This window comes from Mauremys reevesii, linkage group 1 (genome assembly GCF_016161935.1).
Source record: "Mauremys reevesii isolate NIE-2019 linkage group 1, ASM1616193v1, whole genome shotgun sequence".
Lineage (NCBI taxonomy): Eukaryota > Metazoa > Chordata > Testudines > Geoemydidae > Mauremys > Mauremys reevesii.
In genome coordinates, this window is record NC_052623.1 from 268264391 (window position 1) to 268281566 (window position 17176).

The 17176-nt window shown below is 45.4% G+C and overlaps 1 long non-coding RNA gene across 1 annotated transcript in view; it reads left to right on the top strand.

Moving 5' to 3' along the window:
* LOC120371921 overlaps window positions 1–17176 on the top strand; it is a 40008-nt gene that overhangs the window by 2684 nt on the left and 20148 nt on the right. Inside the window, exon 2 of the long non-coding RNA XR_005584653.1 lies at window positions 13759–13874. This is a non-coding gene — a long non-coding RNA (uncharacterized LOC120371921). The remainder of the gene's footprint in view (window positions 1–13758; window positions 13875–17176) is intronic.

Sequence of the window (17176 nt, forward strand, 5' to 3'; positions counted from 1 at the left end):
CAAAAATGGGCACCCAGCAGAAATCTGCTGTGGGGCACCGGAAGCCCAGAGTCCTGGTAGAAGCTGTGTAGCATGCAGGAAAACCCCAGTGCCCCAACCTGGGTTCCCGGCAGAAGTTCAGGACAGGTGGGGTGGGGGAAGCCTGAGCACTCAGACCCTAGTCCCCAGCAGAAGCATGGGGTGGCGGGGGAAGCTCCAGGCCCGGGGACCGGAGGAGCTTTTGCTCCCTGCCGTGGCCTCAGGACTGGAGGAGCACTCACTCCCCACTGTGACGCCGGGGCTGTGGCTGGGGCACAGAGCTTCTCCGGTCTTGGGGTCAGAGTGAGTGAGGGGGAGCAGAAAGGAGAGAACATGGGGTGGGGCTGCAGTGATGGGGTGAATGGGATAGGACTGTGGGCAAAACGGGCAGGGCTGCAGGGGAAGGGGCAGAATGGGATGGGGCTGTGGGCAGGGCCACAGGCGGAAGGGGTGAGGCAGGGCCACGATTCCGGCACTGGAGCCACCCCACTTGCTTTGGCTCAGGTCCCAGGAGACCTTAATTTGTCTCTGTCTTCACTGCTCCTTCCACCTCCCCTGTTGGCTCTGGGGCTAATGTGGACTACTAGTATCATGTTCAAAATCAAAGTCCTGTGAAACTCTGGGAATGTTTCAGAGGTAAATTGAGGGTCATTATCAGATATGAGGATATAGTCCCTAGAAGTATGGACTCATTGTCATCTGATGATAACACTCCCTCCTGGATTGTTCCACTGCTCCTGATGACCTGCATGCCATTGCAAAATGTCCCATTTTATGGCATTTCCTACATTCTGCCTCTTTACACTGTTGCCATCTGTGGCTTGGTGTCTTGCCACATCTTCCACAGCTTTTCCAATCTTCCCTCCTATTAAGGTTTTTTGGTTTCCCACTCTCTAATTGTGCACTGTTCTTATGTTTTAATTTGCTCTGATTGCTGCTTTCACATTTGTGCCTTTTCTCTTTATTGTGTTAATGTTGTCTGCTAGCATGTAAGTCACTTTGCTGTTGCTTTATGGTTTCTTGTATTCTCATTTTTCCTATATGTAAGTGAGGGAATAGTCCCGCTATTGCGGGGAACTTTCTTGGCTTATAAATTACCCCAGTGAAATGGGCTAGCGAAAGGATCTGAGTCCTCGCTCCCACTTCCTTTACCCAGAGGCCTGCCTGACCTCAAGGGCTCCCCTTCCACTTTCCTGTGTGGCACAGTCCTTGTAACCCTAAGGCTTGGCCCAGGATTCCTGGAGGGCTCAACCCCCAACCTGTCATGGTTACTTAGGACAGGGGCTAGGGTATCCCCACCCTGGGACAGTGTTCCCTCTAATTTTTCCCACCCATGTGTGGAATGAATTTTGTTATGTGCACCAATATGGATGTGTGGTGGGGCCGGGGATGAGTGGCTCAGGGCTGGGGCAGAGGGTTAGAGTCCTAGGTGCTGGAACTAGCAATGTGGGGGATGCTGCAGCACCCCCTGGCTTGAAGTAGTTTCCATTATATACAGGGTTTACAGTTTGGTTACAATGGCTGTCAGCAGCCCCACTATAAAAATTGTTCCAGTGCCCCTAGTTAGGGGTGGGTGGGTGGGTGGATGATGGCTCCAGCTGGGGGTGTGCAGGCTCAGGACTGGGACAGAGGGTTGGGGTGTGGGGGAGGGCTCCAGCTGGGAGTGCGGGCTGGGGATGAGGAGTTTGGTGTGCAGGCTGCCCCAAGGCTGCAACAGGGAGAGAGGACTCGCCCCCCAGCGGCACCTGGGCTTGGGGAGAGGGGTGCCTCTCCCACGGCCCCAACCCAGCCTGGCCCCGACCTACTGCAGCTGTGGGAGAGGCGCCCCTCCCCTGGCCCCAATGCAGCCTGGCTCAGAGCTGCCAGGCTGAGGCCGCAGGAGAGATGCCTCTCCTCTGGCCGCAGCAGGTCCGTAGCTGGGCTGGGTTGGGTCGGGGCTGGAGCTGGGGGAGAGGAATCTCTCCCCGCCGCAGCCCTGAGCACCTGTGCAGCGCTTAATAGGCTGCTGGGGTCGGGAGCAGAGCCAGGGGTTGAGCAGTGAGCACCCTGTAGCATATTGGAAAGTTGGCGCCTGTAGCTCTAGCCCCAGAGTTGGTGCCTATGGGAGCCGCATATTAACCGCTGAAAAGCCGCATATGGCTCCAGAGCCACAGGTTGGCCACCCCTGGCTTGGAATTTAGCTCGGGGTGCTCTCTCTGCTCTGGACACTTTCCTGACCCACTGACCATTGCATATAGTTCAAGCAAATACAATTATTAAAGAGCAGTCCATTTTTTAAAAATAAGGAAGAAATGGGAAAAGTTAAAGTAAAACACGTCACCCTGCTCTGTGGCACGGGGACATCACAACCAGCCATCTCTGGAACGTCAGGGCAGTTCACAGTCTGTTCCTCGCACGTCCCAGGCCTCCTTCTCAGGCCCTGGCTGTGCTGCAGGGATGCTGTGAGTTGGACACTTGCTCTGGTGCTGGCCACATGCAGTCAGGCTCTAGACAGCAGGACCCTTCTTCCCAGCATCAGCCCTCCTTGTCGGGGTTATGATCCCCCTCCAGGTCTGGCCTGCAAGGCCTTGTGGCTAGAGGTGTCTCCCTGCCCTGGGCCTGCTGCCCAGATTCCCCCCTTGCCCTCCCCAGCTGCTCGCTACACCTAGCTCTGGTCTGTTCCAGACCCAGACCCAGCACTGCTACTGCTCTGCCTCCAGCCTCCTGGGCTGCTTTTCTGGCCCCTCTGGCTGTGGTAGCTGCAGCTCTGCTCCCAGCACAGGTCTGTTCTGTGGGCTGCTTCTGTGGCTCCGCTGCCAGCACTGACCTGCTTCCTGGGCTGCTTCTTTGGTTCTCTGTGGCTGGCATGGCTCTGCTCCCCAGTTCAGGCTCCTGCTCTCTCCTAGGTCGGCCCCACTCTGCTCCAGGCAATTCCATCTCACACAGAGGACGGGACCCTCCTGACTCCCTCATTAGCCTGCCCGGCCTGTCAATCAGGCTGACCTGGAACATTGTCCTCTCCCTATTGCTCCTGGGGACTGTCAGTCTCAGGGTCCTGATTTTCCATCGACCCTTATCCTTTCTTTTGGTACTGGGAGCTAGTCAACCCAACCTCCCCCCCCCCCCCCCCGCACACACACACACACTGAGTTTTAGTAAGGGGCCAACAGTCCCCTTACATATAGCTTTTGCTAGTGTGAGATATGGCTCTAACAGAAGTGGTGATGATAAACTGGTGTTTCCTATACCAAGAACTAGCCTGTCTCTTATTAGTTCTACTTCGAACATTGCCTATTTGCAATGTTCAACAAGCAGTAATAAAAGTCTCAGCTATTTCCTCTTGTTCCTAGCATCTCCTTTTAAACTGTCCCTTTCATACATAATATTCTGTCTGCCTATGAAATGGGTATCAACAACCTCTTTCATTTTGAAGTATTCTTTCTTTTCCTCATCAACGAGGGGTAGGGCCTATCGGATAGCATCAGCATCCAGGGCAAATATCAGGGCATTTATATGGTATTCTTGTGCTTTCTCTGTTAAACCAGAAGCCATACAGAGTTGCTTAAATCTACGGATCCAGTAAGGCCAGCTGCCTGAGTTATTTCCAAAATCAAATTTCTCTAACAGACTCATTTGTGCTTTGGGCTCCATTGCTACTCTGAGACAGGGCTCTGCCTTCTTCCCGCTGCAGCTTTCATAGGTCTCCTCCCTGATTTTCCACCTTCCCCACACACTCACCACTCTGGCAGTCGGGGTGGGTGGGTGGGGGGGCTCTTTCTTTCACTCCTTTAAAGAAAGGGATTCACAAGCTTCTGACACCATGGAGTGTGAGGACATGAACACAGAAAGCCATGCTTTAAGCAGCAAATACAGAACTCCGAGCCCTAACCAAGAAATTCCCCCATTTATTAAGATCCCAACTGCAACACATCCTGGTCCTGTCTAGTAACTGTGGAGGACCAGGAATTCTATAATCACTCCACAGTTTCCTCCTCTGTAAAATGGGGATAATAATACACCTCTACCCTGCTATAATGCGACCTGATATAACATGGGTTCGTGTATCGTGTGGTTGCAGCGGGGCTCCGGAGGTGATTTAAAGGGCCCAGACTCCCCGCAGCCCCAAGGCTGCGGCAGCGGGGCTTGCCAGCAATTTAAAGGGCCTGGGGCTCCGGCTGCTGTGGGGAGCCCCGGGCCCTTTAAATCACCACTGGAGCCCTGCCACCGCTACCCTGGGGCTGTGGCAGCGGGGCTCCACCGGCGATTTAAAGGGCCTGGGGCTCCCTGCAGCAGCTGGAGCCCGGAGCTCTTTAAATCACCGCCGGAGCCCTACCGCCCCTACCCTGATATAACGGGGTTTCAGCTATAATGCGGTAGGGATTTTTGGCTCCCCACGACTGCGTTATAGCAGGGTAGCGGTGTACTTTGATACTTACCTCCTCTGTAAAGAGTTTCAAGAAGGATGAAAAGCATTTTATAATACCGTAACCTAGTGTTGCCGGCACAGAGTGCCCGAGGACAGCAACAGCGGGGTTCGTTGCCTGGTGTGCTTCACGCCAATGAACACACCAAGGTGGAGAAGCAGACAAAGTTTATTTGAGATCTCAAAGCGATGCCAGGAGACAGACACGTCTCAAATCAAACACACAGCTGCAAGCAGTTTTCTCTTTTTATACATAACTTTAGCTAAGCTCTTCCCTTCCCCCCCCCCTTCCACCCCCCTGTAGCAATTACACTGAGCAGTAGCAATTACATGAAGTGGTTAAGTCATGCTTGGCATCTAACAGTCTAGTTCGTTAGTAACTCTTTTTGAACCGTTATCCTGTCTTATTCCCCTTGATCTGTTATCTTGCCCCTTAGTCAGAGGCATACAGGCCTCATTATTATTTCCTGGTACCGGTGTGAGTGGGGTTGCACCTGATAACTAGCTGTTACACATTCCATTCTCTGTTGCTGGCTTGTTAGGTCAATTAAAGTTCAAACATGGAAGGGCTTTGGTTCATTTAGGCCTAGTGCAGGGAGGCTTCATCGATACTTGTGGTCTTCCACCCTCCCGAGTTACCTAGGGTTATGCCTAATGACACCAACAACTCCCTCCTTTGAGAATACTCAACAAACTTTTGGCTGAGTTTTCTCATAATCTAGGGACAAAATGTGATTAAGCGATGAGGAGCTGGGGTCCTCAAGGAGAGGGTATGATCAAAAGTTACAGTGTGGAAAAAAATAGCTGCATTTTGTTTATACATAAGTCATCCTGATATCTTGTTTTTCTCACTTCTGAGAGACGCCAGTCTATCTACACATTATCTACACAAGGTCAAAACAACTTCTTACACAGTTTTTTTCTGCTCGCCTCACACCATCCTCGCTTCTACAAATCTCGCGTTATTAGGGTTACAGTTAGCCTAACTTTGGCTAACAGAGACTGTCATGCATGAAGATCCCCTACAAATCCCTGTCAGTTCTTTCTGTACTTGTACACCCCCTCCTTTTGTACTTCTAGTACAACAAATATTTTCAAACCTCTATTTGCATTAAGCCATGGATTTCAGAGTTTACATCAGATGTTTCAACCTTAGGGGTTTTGATTGAATGTAATGACCATGCATGATTAGCATGGACATGAAAGGTATTACTTTTAGTACATCCTTTACAACAACAACAACATAATCCTAAGCTAACTAATAGCAATACAAGCAATAACATTCCCATAGCAATAATATGATGGGGTTGTTGTACAGTTTTGGTCACAAAGCACAATATATCACACTTAGTACATAAAGTGGTGGTTTTAACATACACACAGCTATCATTAACTTGAAAAACGTAGGTGTTCTGTCAGGATAGTTCCTTGTCCTCTACCCTTCCAGCAAACGTTATTATGAACAGTGACAACTTCCCCTGGCTTCAGTTTATAGATACGCTGAGGCTGTAGGGGTTCTAACACCAAAATGTCCATTGACTCCCTATTCCTATCCAAAATGCCAGGTGTTATTCTAGGGGCACTGACTATAAATCAGGTAGGTATACCAGGTGGTCTAATTTCCCAGATGTCTCGGTAAATAATTCAGTCCCACATTCATCCTCCCCATGGACCCGGCAGGATTCGGTATGTGGGAGCCCACACCCCCCTAACCGGTCCAAATGCTTAGAAGGAGCACTGTAAATGTTCACACTTCCACCCAGAAAGTGTCCAAGTATGTCTCCATGACCACAGATCAGATGGTACTCCTGATGTGTCTGTAAGGGCAGTGGGCCAAGGCTGGTGCTCAAGATCATTCCAAATGGCCATCAGCTGGTCATTCAGAAAATCCTGACTTTCTGGACATACTAGATCCCACTGCAATGCCTTCCCAGCCTCAGTGATATTCAATACCATCTCTGTCAGTAACTTCTGGGTCATAGAACTAAGGGTGGAAATGACATGTGAGTGTGAGGGGGGGGGACGGAGTCCCCCCTCCCCTCCTGACTCTCACACTCAGCCAGCAGCACAAACACACAGTTTATAGGAGAAGACAGAATACACACACACACACAACTTGCAGCAGCAGACACAGGATCCCCCTTACAGCCATCTTGGGGGGCCCCCACCCCCCCCATCGGGGATCAGACCCTCTCTCTCTCCCCTCTTTTCCTCTCCCCCCCCCCCTCAGCCCCCCCCCCCTCCTCCCCCCTCTCTCCCTCAGCTTCTTTTCTTTCCAGAGAGGAGGTCACCCCTTTCCTTTGTCTCCAACTGCATGCACCTTTGGTGGCAGAGGTGCTCGCCATCAGTTGACAGGAGACAGGAGGTCAGGTCTTGGCCTTCTGCTAAGATACTAGAGGAGAGGCCTGCACCCAGCATTCCCAGCCCCCAGTACGAACAGACCCACTTCGTCACACCATGTAACTCACCCACTCCAGCCTGTACTTGGGATAGCTGAGCTCCAGAAATAAGGCTAGTGGCCTTTTCTAGTTGGCCCAATTTCTCATCATGTTCTTGGCTTTTAAGAATATTCCAAATGGCTGCTGCACTATTGGCCCCAGCCCACAGGGATCTGGTCAATTCCCTCTTCTTCCAGAGGAAATAACCCAGGCTCTCTGTTGTGCTAATCTAATGGCAGCCCCTTGTGAGCAATTTGGGTATGTAGATGTGATCTGGAAACTGGATAAGGACAATGTCATTTAAAATCCAATTAGGGTGGGCAATACATGCTGAAGGATTTATCCAGAACACAGGGCGCAGCCTGTAGAATAAACCCCAAAATCCAATCAATACCACATTCCCAAGCAGGGGTCCCACAAATTTCTTCCTGCCAGTGTATAATTCTTTGTTTCTTCACCAGGATCAGTTCTTAATGTCCTTTCTGGTCAGGAATTCCTGGACTTTGGCAATGTCAGTGGAGTGAGTGTTTCTTTTTCTTTCCCGAAACAGTAGTGGTTCAGCATCCTACAGGGGAGAGGTTACCAGCACATCACCCTGTAATGGTTTTGCTTCTTCTAGAAAAATTCAAAGGCACAGTAGGTCTGTCAGTGGACAAGGGAGAGGTTACTAACACGTCACCTTGTCCTTTTTCCCTGCTGTCCAGAATGCACAGTAGAGCTAGAAGAAGGAATAGGCTAATCATCAGTAGGAAAATTCTCCTGAGGTGGAGGGGTCTTTTTGCAGTGAGAATCATGGGTCCAAGCAGTCAGTCTTTGGCACTTCACAGCGGTGTTGGTAGTCAGCAGGACTTAATAAGGGCCTTTCCAGCATGGAGCCAAAGCAGTCTTTCGTTGGTGGACCTTTACATTGATCCAGTCTCCTGGTTCCAAGGAGTGGCAGGGCTGCTAGGGTCTTTGGGTAGCGCTTCTTTACCTGTGAGAAAAGAAACCTAACACATTGCATTAGTGCCTGGCAGTGTTCTGCAGATCTCATAGCTGCTTGGGCACATTCAAGCCGCCCCCCCTTTTCTTGGTTGTCAGCCAAGTCTTAGCTGTGAGCAGTGTCCTTGACTGGGACCAGTGTCTTATCTTTAGCCTGAGCTTGCTAGCTATTTCTTTCCAGTTAATTCATTTTGTTCTTTTTCTTCTTTCCTTCTTGGCTTCTTTTAACCTACAAAGGAAACTTTCACTCTTCACTCATACACGTTTTTCCATACCATGAACACATAAACATTGCCGTTGTACAGTGCATTAGTCTTATTATTCAATGTATGCCACATATGCCCTTCCACTAAAATAACTTTATTACAGAGCTTTGGAGCAACAAGCCAGGACAAGCACACCCACTTTGAGGAGTTCACTCAATGTAACCTCTAGTCCAATAGCTTCCCACCATCCCCAGCCCTCTGGCTAGAAATCTGAGGTAGCCAGAAGGACCCCATGTACAATATGGGGAGTGGGTTAACTTTTCATGTCCTTGCTTCCAAAGACTGTTGGTATGCAAATTTTAACAACAATTTTCAGTTAAAAGATTTGGCCAATGAAGTTTCTTTTTCTTACTTAAGGAAATGTATTAGACTTTAGTATATCACATTTTCCTGATGTATCCAAACACTTTGTATTCCAAAGTTGAATAAAACAAGTATCTGCATTTCAATCCAACACTTCCGCTTGATTCCAAACCAGACCATCCCATGAAAACACTAAACACAACAATTCTGGCCACGAGACAAACACCACAAGACAGAACATAGAACACAAAACATAATTCCTATTGTGCCAGTAAATGCATGGTACGTTGAATGCTGTTCAGCTGGCATCAGTTTTCTCTGATTATCTGAAAGACAAAAGACAGAGGTCTACCCCTTCTGGGCAGTCAATCATCGCTTAAAATATACAAATACCCTTGTTGATTTCAGGCAAAACAGGGGAATTACCCCATATTTTCTTGTATGTGTTTCATAGGCAGCCCAGGTTTCAGTGGCTTTTACCTTATCAGTTAGATAATTTGCATTAATACAGATGCTTTCTGGCTTGCTTTTTACTTTTAACTCCTGCTTTTAAACACTGAAAGAAAACATCACCACTTATAGTGCCCTTAGAGCCTAATAAAATTTCAATTACATAGCACTGTATACATTCTTCAGCTAATTCAACTAAATTGTTCATAGCCAAATGATTGCAATCCAATAATTTCTTAGCCTGAATTTATTTACAAACATTTCAAAGACACCAAGAACTTTTTCTCTTTAGCATTTTTACAAAGTTCAACTGCTGTTCCCTCCAGCAACTACAGAGTTAACTTCTTACTCTTTCTTAAATCACTTGCTTGTCTCCCAACAGCCACTTTTATCAATTCAAATCACCATTCCAAGTATCCTCCTGGGTATTTGAAATCTCCATGCTTACACTTACTTACTCCTTCCTTCCACTACACCCTCAAAATTTTCCAACCTGTTTTCCAATCTCTCTGTCTGTTGCCTGCCCGCCTGGGCCTGATCCCGCTTTTTTTCGCTGAACCGTCCCTTCCATGGGCACCAACTTGTTCCACTACCAGTTTAGCTAGGAGGGTGGGCTTCTTAACTAGTCCCCACCCCTTCTGGTCTTTTCCCTTAAACATTTTTACTCACAAGACTACCCGAGTCCTCCCTTGTGAGGCTTTGCCACCTGGGCAAAAACACATGGCCCATGGGGTAAAGGCCATTTACTTAACATATAATCCAAACCCCTTTAGAGGGTTTAGCCAGAGACCCACCCATCTATCTGCTGACACTTAAACAGAAAAGAGAATTACACAGAGAGCAGAGGGAATTACGGTCTAATCCAGGTTTTTTTCCACTTCTGTACACTGACCGCTACAGGGGACGGGACAGAAGGATCTCAATTCGACCTCAGAGCTTCATTGCACGCAATGGCTTCCACCCCAAGGAATTACAAACGAGAGGCTCAGTTCCGCCCACCCACCTAACGCCCAAATGAACAGAGCAGAAAAACATTAACTGGTTAACCAAAACAGAACCAGATAACAAACCAGAACCAGATGACCAGATAAGAGCCCGGCCCCCAACCAGAACCAGATAGTATTTCCTTATTCTGTTAGGGCTCACCTTATCAGAGCACAAACCCCAGGGGCTGCGGAGAAGTGAGGAAGAGGGGTTAAGCACCCCAGTGGCATAACACACCCCAAAAGCATATTTTAAGTCCGTATAAATATTAACCCTTTTCCCTTAGCATAAAAGCAGGCTGCAGTTAGGGCTTTTAACTCTGCAGCTTGGGCACTCACCCCGGGAGAGAGCTTTCCCTATTAATACAGTCTGCCTGCTAGTAACTGCATATCCAGAGTGTCTGATTCCTTCACGAACAAATGCAGATTCATTCACAAACAACCTTTCCCCGCCCCCCAATGTATTTTAGTAGCAATGCTAACTACTTCAGACAAATTTTTCCCTTGCATACCATTTGGATGCTCTTTAAATTTCTTTGCAATATCCTTTGCACATTGTGACATGAAAACCATTTTAACCATCTCCTTTCCATGATCAGTTTTAGGATTTAAATTCTCATGCTTTCTCATTTCACAAATCAGTCAAGCACAAAAGTCAGAGGGGTGCTCGTCTGGACACTGAACACAAGCAATTACATGTGCCCATTTTCATGTCACAATGTGCAAAGGATATTGCAAAGAAATTTAAATGAAAAAGATTATGCAGAACATTTTTCCACTGCCTCAGGATTGTCTCATAAGTGAGGCATAGTGCACTGCCAGTCAAACAAATCTAAAGTTGTAAACAGGGTATGGATAAAAACCATCTCAATTTCCCCAGCAACCAGTGGAACCAGATAAATTCTCAACAGGGCTTGTAATATCAGGGGTGTCTCAGAAACATTCTCCCTCATGGAGTTAAGTAACCTAGGGGGGGTCCACAAGGGCGAGGACGAGGGCTGCTGTAATATTGGGAGTGTTTGAAAAGCAGTCCCTGGCCAAGTTTGCGAAAGGCTGGCTGGAGGCTGCACAGAGGGAGGGAGGCTGCCTGATTTCTCTGAAGATGAGGGAACATTACTCTGAGCTCCCCCTTGATTCTCCTCCGTCCCTGAACTGTCCCTAACCTGCTTTTGAATCCTTGCACTCCACCAGACAGGGGGAAGAACAGGAACAAAATTGTCCTCCTCCCGGTGCGGCTCTGGGACATATGGTGGGGGATTTTTACAAGAGCTCTCCATACAAACAGCTTCAGAAGCTACCCGTTCACTGACAAAACAGGAGTAATTGAAGGATTGTGTTATAATTAAGTGATCCTTCCGGTGGCCACCATTCCTGGTCCTCTAGTTGATATTGAGGCCAGTCTACTGTACAGAACTTTTTTTAGTTTACTTTTAGTCATCGGATCCGACCCAAACACGTTCCAATATGCTAGAATGCATTCTAAGGGCGTACACCTTGCCCTGCCTGTCGTACTCTGTCCCTGCCCCATATCCTAGGGTGACACTGGGCATCCCCGGGTCCTAACAGGAAAAAGTCCACACCACTGGACTGTTCCTACCTTATCCACGGGACCGGTTCCTCACCGTCGCCCGCAACAGCTTCTCCACTACTCGAGCGCGTTGCACCATTGTGTCCTCCGAGGTCGGCCTGACACGTCTCTGACGAGGCCCCCGGTAAAGGCACCGGTGCGCACTGGGCGTTGGCTGCGACCGTCGTCCGCCAGCCATTGGAGGAGTCCGGGCAAGGCACAATTTTGCCTCGAGCCCCACGTTGGGCGCCAAGAACTGTTGCCGGCAAAGAGTGCCCGAGGACAGCAACAGCAGGGTTCGTTGCCCGGTGTGCTTCGCGCCAATGAACACACCAAGGTGGAGAAGCAAACCACGTTTATTTGAGATCTCAAAGCGATGCCAGGAGACAGACACGTCTCAAATCAAGCACACAGCTGCAAGCAGCTTTTCTCTTTTTATACATAACTTTAGCTAAGCTCTTCCCTTTCCCCCACCCCTCTTCCCCCTCCCACCCTCCTGTAGCAATTACACTGAGCAGTAGCAATTACATGAAGTGGTTAAGTCATGCTTGGCATCTAACAGTCTAGTTTGTTAGTAACTCTTTTTGAACTGTTATCCTGTCTTATTCCCTTTGATCTGTTATCTTGCCCCTTAGCCAGAGGCATACAGGCCTCATTATTATTTCCTGGTACCGGTGTGAGTGGGGTTGCACCTGATAACTAGCTGTTACACATTCCATTCTCTTTTGCTGGCTTGTTAGGTCGATTAAAGTTCAAACATGGAAGGGCTTTGGTTCATTTAGGCCTAGTGCAGGGAGGCTTCATCGATACTTGTGGTCTTCCACCCTCCCGAGTTACCTAGGGTTATGCCTAATGACACCAACACTAGGTCTTGAGAACCTGTTCCAGGTAGATGTCACAGGTCACATTTTCAAGAGATAGAGACCTTCTTGTGCAACATGTACGAAGATGAGAGCACAATTACCACACCAGTTGGGTATTTAGATGTCTGCATCCATTTGCAGTACACAAAGGTATGTGCATTTTTATCTGCAGGCCTATGCACTGAAAATCTGCTCTTTAAGTCTTGTGAGGCATTTTTCGTAAGACTAAGCACTTATGCCACCATCTTTAGCCACCTTTACTCCCACTGTTGTGCAGCGCACTTCTTGAATGCTGCCTAGCTGTAGCTTCACTTCTTTGATGCTGTATGTATGTAATATTTTAGAGGACTTTGGTATGAATTCTGCTATATAAATTTAAATTTTAGAGAAAAGGACACCTATGTGAAGAGCAGATTAATATATAGAGTGGGGTAATTTGTAGGTACAGTTGAACTCCTCAAAAAAGTGGGGGAGGGAAGTTTTATTTAATTATCTGCTTTAAATATGTTGCATTTGATCTATTTCATTTGAACTTGCCAGCTATTTTTTATATTTACTGCAGCTAGTTGCTCGTTCAAAAACTTTGCACAAACAGCATGGTGTCTAGAGGTTGTATTCTTTTTGCTGAGTATTAAGTAGACACTGTCAATTTAGAAGTCATTTAAAAAAGTTTCTTACCACCATGTAATAATTTAGATTGTTAAAATTAGAACAAAAGTTCTTTCACCACTAATATTTGATTTTTTTTTTTGAAGTGCATGGTTAAATAAGACTTTACAATTTCACATTTATTTTGAGTCCGTTTCACTTTCTCATGCACTTGCACAAACTGCAATATTTTTGGGTTTCAGATTCTACAGAGAATGTTTTAAAGGGCAGCAATAACTTAAATTTGGCATAAAGTTTAAGTTTGAGTTAAACTAGCTTTCAGAAAACAAAAGATGAACAAATTGGAAACATTTCTCTGAACTGCAACAAATCCATCCCATTTTTAAACACTTTTGTTTGTAGTGCTAGAAACCAGAACATTGCAGCACTATGATCCTGAGAATGAAAATAAGAAAATTGACATAGTTCAGTCTGAGATAGAAGCAGAAAAACAAGCAGCATGTGAATAGCAAGAACAAAATTGAATTTTTAAAATGTCAGTGTTTAGTAATCTAAGCCATTAACATAAAAGATTTACAGTTTGATTTTTAGCAGATGAAATTCCTTGAATTTAGAGCACACACTGTTTTCACTGACATTTAAAAAATATTTTGTGAACATTTTTAATACTAAGTTTTCTAACTTTTTTTTAAACAACCTGCATTTGGCGCCTGACCAACCTGGCAGTGTCGCTATAAATTAGGGTAATCCAATAGAAATGGTCACATTTGACCTCATTAGTATCATTTATTTATCCACAATCACAAACCTCCCAAATTAATAGTTGCCTAAAAATGTAAGTTTAATGAATGTCACTTATTATATCACTGGTATTACAGGTATTGAAATGGCACCCGTATCTCTCACCTGGAATGACTGCAAATTAATTCTTGGCGCTAGATGACATCAGTGTAGCAGCGAAGTTCCAGTTTGATTCCAAGACAGCACAAAATGTGTAAGTTGGCTGTTTTCTGTGTGATGCTTATGATGGTGAAGAGCCTGATCCTACAACCCTTGCTCAGACAAGTAGCCTTTATTCACATGAGTAGTTCCACCGCTTTCAGTTAGACCAGTGGTTTTCAACCCGTGGTCCGCGGATCCCTGGGGAGCCACAGACTATGTCTAAGGGGTCCACAAAAGGTGACTATGAAAATAAAGTTAGATCCCAGAAAAGTCATTCCATTTTTCTGATCAATCAAAAGTATGTGAATACCCCCACCTACAGGTCAAAACCCAGAAGTGTTACCGTAGAAGCCCACAGTTTAGCACCCTTTCTCACACTGCACCAAATGCCTTGCCAAGCACCTGCAACGTTTATAGTTTAATTCTGTTCAGTTAGTTTTCAGTCTAAGACTTCTTTGGTAGTGGTCCACAGACCACAGGTTGAATTTCTAAAAGGATCTGCACCTCTGTTTGAAACTTTTTAGGGATCCCCAAATGAAAAAAGATTGAAAATCACTGGCTATTTCCAAGGGAAGGGATTGCTGATAGGGTTCATAATCCTTATTTAAGACATCTAATAGATGTCATTTGTGACACATCTTTTTGAACTGTAGAGATAAACCATCTAAAGAATTTTGTTGTAAAAAATGTTCACTCAATTTTATCTTATACTTCAGAGAAAATAATGTACATTAGGTTTACATTTAATGTCACTGGAGTTGCTATTCACTGTAGTGTAGTAATGGTTTGAAGTAGGATTCCACTTTTTCTACCTCTGGTCATCTATCCAGAGGAAAATTAAAGAGCAAGGGAAAGGAAAATAATGGTTTTTACAGCTTGAATATCAGGTAATGGCTAGTAAGATTCAGTTAATAGTGACTAGGGATAATTAAGACAGATAACCAAGGTGTTCAGATCCTGCAGTCTATTTTGGAAGTGCTTGAAAGCAATTTTATGATAAAATATTATTTCATAGCATATCTAGGACAGGTAGATTTGAGATCTTTTTTTTTAAACATGCCTGTTATGACTTTAAGTGGGCCATAATACCAAAGTGCTGTTACACTAAAATACTTGGTGGTGTAGGGTCCCAGTATGCAGGTGGTTTTAAGCTGTTAAATAAAAGAACAATTCAAAGCAAATATTATCACAGAATCATAGAAATGTAGGGCTGGAGGGCAACCTTGAGAAGTCATCAAGTCCAGCCCTCTGTGCTGTGGCAGCACCAAGTAAACCTAGACCACTCCTGACAAATGTTTGTCTAAACTATTTTTTAAAACTTCTAATGATGGAGATTCCACAACCTCCCTTGGAAGCCTGTTCCAGAGCTTAACTACTGTTATAGTTGGAAAGATTTTCCTAATATCTAAATATCTAAATCTTTCTTGCTTCAGATTAAATCTATTACTTCTTGTCCTACCTTCAGTGGACGTGGAGAACAATTAATCACAATCTTCTTTATAAGATCCCTTAACATATTTGAGGACTGTTATAAGAACCGCCTCACCTTTGTGCCCGGTTATTGTAACCCTTCCTTGTAGGTCAGGTTTTCTAAATTTTTATCATTTTTGTTGCTCTCTTCTGGACTCTCCAATTTATCTACATCTTTACTGAAGTGTTGCTCCCAGAATTGGATATATGACTCCAACTGAGGCCTCACCAGTGCTGAGTAGAGCAGAAGAAATACCTCCTGCATCTTATGTACAACACACTGTTGACTCGTATGCAATTTGTGATCCATTATAACCCCCAAATCCTTTTTAGCAGTAGTACCAGTTAGCCAGTTATTCCCCATTTTGTAGTTGTGTATTTGATTTTTCCTTCCTAAGTGTAGTACTTTGCACTTGTCTTTATTCAGTTTCATCTTGTTGAATCAAGGCCAATTCTTCAATTTGTCAAGATTGTTTTGAATTCTAATTCTGCCCTCCAAAGTGCTTGTAACCCCTCCCTGCTCAGTGTCATCCACAAATTTTGTAAACATACTCTTCACTTCATTATCCAAGTCATTCATGGAAATGTTGAACAGTACTGGACCTGGGACTGATCCTGCGGAACTCAACTAGATACACCCTTTCCATTTGGCAACAAACCATTGATAACTACTCTTTGAGTGACAAAGAGCCCTGTGGCACCTTATAGACTAACAGATGTATTGGAGCATAAGCTTTCATGAGTGAATATCCACTTCATCAGATGCATGCCACAGGTGCCCCAGGACTCTTTGCTCAAATAAATGTGTTAGTCTCTAAGGTGCCACAAGTACTCCTGTTCTTTTTGTGGATACAGACTAACACAGCTACCCGTCTGATACTTGACTACTCTTTGAGTATGGTCTATCCACCAGTTGTTCACCCACCTTATAGTGATTTCATGTAGACCATACTTCCCTCATTTGCTTATGAGAATGTGGGACTGTTTAAAAAGCCATACTAAATATCAAGATATTTGACATCTACTGCTTCCCCTCATCCACTAGGCCAGTAACCCTGTCAAAGAGGGAAATTAGGCTGATCTGGCATGATTTGTTCTTGAAAAGTCCATGCTGGCTATTCCTTATAACCTTATTAATCTCCAAGTGCTTACAAACTGATTGTTTAATAATTTGTTGCAGTTATGCAGTATCTTTCCAGGTATTGAAGTTAGGCTGACTGGTCTGTAATGCCCTGGGTCCTTCTTGGTCCCCTTTTGAAAGATAGGTACTATGTTTGCCCTTCTCCAATCTGCTGGGACCTTAGCTGTCCTCGAGGAGTTCTCAAAGATAATTGCTAACAGTTCCAATATTGCTTCAGCTGGCTCCTCAAGTACTCTGCCAGCTTGAATACATCTAACCTATCTAAATAGTCTTTAACCTGTTATTTTCCTATTTTTGGCTTACTTTCCTTCCCCCTTATTGTTAATAGTAATTATTCATTAATAATAATGAATAATTATTAAATATTAATTAATACATTCATGGAGGTTAAGTCCATTGGCTATTAGCCAGGAAAGGTAAGGAATGGTGGCCCTAGCCTCTGTTTGTCAGAAGGTGGATATGGATGGCAGGAGAGAGATCACTTGATCATTACCTGTTAGATTCACTCCCTCTGGGGCACCTGGCATTGGTCACTGTCTACAGACAGGATACTGGTCTGGATGGACCTTAGGTTTGACCCTGTATGGCCATTCTTATGTTCTTAATTGTGTTGAGTATCTGGTCACCTTTTTAGTTAAGACTGAAGAGAAATAGGCATTAAACACCTCAGCTTTCTTGATATCATCAGTTATTAGCTCTCCTTCCCCGCTCAGTAGAAGACCTAGACTTTCCTTCATCTTTCT